Source organism: Cygnus atratus, chromosome 2 (genome assembly GCF_013377495.2).
Source record: "Cygnus atratus isolate AKBS03 ecotype Queensland, Australia chromosome 2, CAtr_DNAZoo_HiC_assembly, whole genome shotgun sequence".
Lineage (NCBI taxonomy): Eukaryota > Metazoa > Chordata > Aves > Anseriformes > Anatidae > Cygnus > Cygnus atratus.
The window spans coordinates 35,836,089-35,840,658 of NC_066363.1; positions in this window are offsets into that span (position 1 = coordinate 35,836,089).

Genomic DNA, 4,570 nt, shown 5'->3' on the forward strand with positions numbered 1-4,570 from the left:
TTAATGTTTATATGCCTTTTTCTTATTTTACAAGGGTTACCATTCACAAATCAAATGCTCTGGACGTATCCCCGTAATGAACTCTTTATTTTGGTTTGCTGCAAGAACTTCTCATGCTTGCTGCATGTCTGCGAGCTGAACTTGAAATTAATGAATTAATCTTCAAGCTTGACATATTTGCTAGAAAGTGGATGGAAAGAGATTGCATGTCGTCAAAACCGCCAGCAGAAGACTGCATTGTCGTTTAGGGATTGTAAAAGCGTTTGGGGATTTTCCCTCCCTCTCTCTCTCTCTCTCTCTCTCCCCCCTCCCTCCCCACACAACTTGGGCTTGGGGGGGTGCAAGATCTCTGGTTGGCTTTTTCCTTAACGCTATACTTCTGCTCGCATCTCATTTCTCCCCCAGCTTTTGTCGGGGGGTGGTGAGGGTGGGAGTCCTCTTTTGGTACCCGAGCGCTGTTTATTTTTCCTCTGTCCCCCCACCCTCCGACTCCGTCCACGAAGAAATCTCCCCCCACACCCTGCTCTCACACAGTTCCCCCCCCCCAGCAAAAAAGGAATGTATAAGGATTTCAGTGACTTTGAGATAACAAAGGCGCCACCATTGCAGAGCCTCGCCCCGCCTCTGTGTGATGGCAAACAAATTCTTGCACTTGTATTAGGGCTTTTAAGGCTATAATTGAACACGGCGCGTCTAGGAGAACCGAAAACAGTTCTAGACTGACCTGCGGTTTTATAGCACTTTGGCAGTCAACTTCAGCTTGTGTCAGAGCAGACATGACAGAGCTGCCCGGCGCTTAATCGCGGGACGCCACCTACTTGGACTCACTGCAGCCCCCCTCTCGCACTAAATAAATTTTAGAGCTAGGAGTGGGGAGCAAAAAGCTGGCGCAGGTTTGTATGGGGCTCTTTCCTGCACCTCCCTGCGGCCGGGGCTGCCGAGCCGTGAGGGGCTCGGCCGTGCCAGAGGTCGGGGCTGCCTCCGGGAAACAAAGGGAAATTAAGGCAAGAGGGGCGAGGAGGCACCAGCAGCCCGGCCACCCTCCTGCGAGACCAGGCGTGTGTGGGAGAGTGTGTGGGCATATGTGTGCTTGCACAGCCTGCGCACGTGCAGCCCCGATGCCTGCTTTTGTGTTGCTCGCGGGCTGCCCACCCCCCCTCCCCCCCCCAAAAAAAAAGGAAAAAAAAAAAGGAATAAAAAGGAAAAAAGGACAACCACCCCAAGCAGGATATTTGCTCAATCCTGCTTGCAGCGCGAGGGGACCCCAGAAATCAGAGATGGTAATGGGGAAGGCTGCGAGAGGCGCAGCGCGTCTGGGAGCGAGTAGACACCCAAGGCACACAGACTGTTCTCTGCTTTATTTGCTGTTAAGTGAAACAGAGATAATGTACGCTTAAAGCCCCGGAATGTGTGGGTAATTGCAGGGAGCCTGCTGTTAAGTTGCTGTGTTCAGCACAATTATCAATGTTGATTATTTGGTCTAATGTTGAATTGCTCTTTTAATACAGTAATTGGGACTTCCGCGTTGAGGAAGGGGGGAAAATCGAGCCTTCCCCTTCCTAACCTCAGTGAAAACAACATCAACAAAGGGAGGCATTTCGTTTTGAGAAGCAAAATGCATTCGTTACGCCTTCCCGAGTATTTCGGACGGATTAGAGAGGGTAACGTGGCTAAAAACGGTACGAATTTTGCAGCTCCGCTGCAGCACATTTTGCGCAGGACGAACGTGGCCAAGAGGTGGGGAGGCTGTGAGCACATTTACCCATTTAGCTAAGCTAAACAAAGCGAGGAAAAAGCTACATCTCTTCTTTGGAGGAATATAAACAGAGCTAGGACGCCTCGATAGCCCAGCTTTTATATATACAGATCGCGTGCAAAGGGAACTGTTTAACTTACTACCGCTGTTCTCCAAAAGGTCAAGTTCTATAGTATCCAAACTGTTGTCTTTTTTTTTTTTCGTACTGCGTTTTGTTTTAAACATTTTCAGCCCACCGTTTACCTTGCCTATAGGGTGGGTGCCTGTAATTAACAGGGGAAACGTGTGCTAAAAGGAATTTGTGTCAAGAAGAGCTAATTAAAATATTGCCCGACCACTGCTTTAACTCTCTTACTCTCCCTTCGCGTAGGCACGGCGAGGATTGCTGCGGGTCAACCACAGGAAAGTATCTCAGGAATTACGACAGCGTTTTGTAAACTTACGGGATGATTACAGTGTACAAAGACTTATAGGAAAAGTGTAATACGAGGGAATTCACAGCGTTTTTGCCTACGAAAGGCACGTCCCCTCCCCCTTTTTTTTTTCCAATGAAAATAAGGCCATAAGGCGATAATTCTTCTCAAAATTTGCCAGGAATGCAGCTTCAGAAACGCACGGTGATTGTTTGGATTTAAAATATTTCGGGCTCAGAAGGTCTTTACCGGCGTTTGTTCTTTTCTGTGCGCTTTTTAAATTTTTATATATATTTTTTTCTTCTGTTATGGAAAGGAGCTATACGAATCCATCTATTAGAAAAAAAAATCTAAATACGTTTCCTTCAGCACCGTAATAGAAGGAAGTGTAACAATAGCTATCTACGATTTTTCAAATATTAATTTACCTCGTAATTTGAAGTGATTTTTGATAACGGCAAGGGGGAACCCTTGTGCTGTGATACAGAACAGGCTATGTATTGTCCCAAACCTGAAGCAGTATGGTTGTTACTTTGCTAGGAAACTGCAGAATACGTGTAAAAAGAAAGGGCAGATTTAAACAGAATCCAAGGCAAGGTTATTCTGACTTTTTTTGTTGTATTTAATCTGATTGCGTTATTTCAAAGACTTGAACTTCTCTCGAAAGGCTGTGGTCATCTGGGAGTAGAAAATTTTAGATTGTTTTTTAATATCAATTACCGAAACCCTTTCCTTACTCTATCACCTCTTAGTCGCAGAGATGGAAACGTTTCAGGGGGTGTTTTTTTTTTGTTGTTTTTTGTTTTTTTTCAACCTCCCAATCCACCCGTTTACTTTGAACATTAGAATAAAATGGCTTCGGACCGAAAGAAAAAAATCTACCCTGCTCTGTAGATAAACCACGGTATTTTGCATCCCTTTGCGACGATGGACCGGTCCATCTGCAGTCAGACTCTGACTCCTGTAGTTGCAACAAGCAGAAATATCGGGGGCGTTTTTCAAAGCAGGAAGCTTATTCCAGCAAGATAACTTCTCTTTCTCGAGTACTATTTTCTTGCCCTTTTGCAGCCAAACGATTTGTTGTTCTAACACACTCCCAGCATCTTTACAAGCGCGGAGGGTTTCTTATAACGCTGTGTGTCCTAAAACCCTGCCTCTCCAGTACTCTGTGCCCCCCACTCTGCTTCGCTGAAGCCCTTCTCAAATTTAGTTTGTATTTACTGCTCGTAGCTTGCTGCTGGAAGACAATAGAGGCAGATTTGGCAGTAAAGGGGGCGTAAGGAATTATTATCGTAGACGGTCAAACATTTCAGAAATTGACCGACTGGCGATGCTGCCATAAATGTCTCTTTTTCTGCACATGAATGCTCTGCGAGGTTTTCCCGACACGTGAAAGTGCGCACTCATTCGTTTCTTTTTTTCCCATGTACCCAGATACAGGTGCAGGAGACTTCTGACAAAGCCAGGGTACGGGAGAGGGGTGTCTGGACCCAGCGGCGGGCTCTAAAACGGGTGCGAGAGCGAATTTCCCACCGCTTCCCACCCAGACCCACTGGGAACTGGGACATTAGCGTCGGTGGCAGGAAGCAGGTTCCAGTCACCTTTCATGTGCCAGTATTTTATGTGGGATTAATCCGAGCGGTGGAGGTAACATCCCCAGCGATTCCTTGAAAGTGCGGTGTTATTAAACAATGCGGTTATGCCTGCGGCCGGCAACATCTCGGGCGATGTTCCCATGCAAAGTTCACCCGCAACCCGGAATGCCGCTTTACACATTTAAAAAAAAAAAAAAAAAGAAAAGAAAAAAAGAAAAAAGAGAAGCCCGCCCAAACATTCCCATGTCGACTTACATTTAAAAGTATCGCTACAACTGATGCCTTGAACTTGACCTTAGATTTGTTAATCCAGGAAATATATTCAGAGAGGGAAAAAAAAAAAAAAAAAAAAAAAAGAACTCCAATCGCGTTGCCTTTGACAAACGGGGATTCTTCTGCCTCCAAGCTCAGGATGCAAACAACACAGGCGGGTTATTAGATATATGACGTGCCCTCTGCATTAAGGGCAGAAAGCTACAGAAAGCGAACCGCCCCAACGCCGAGACAAGTTTGTCGTAGTTAGGGTGTTCCTGTGATGCCAAGCTCCAGAGTTTGCCGCACTCGGTACAGAAATTCGAGTCAAGGTAATCGACCGGGATTCTCAGCTTAATTGAATTTTATAGGATATAATGTTCTCGCTAACGCACACTGAATGTTAACAGTGATTTATAAAGGCTTTTTATTTTTTTATTTTTATTTTATTTTGCCCAACTCGCCACGAAACACATCGGATTTTACTGTACCACACCGCTAACTTTATAGGAGAGCCCTTTTCCCATATCGTGAAACCCACAGAGGTAAAGAGG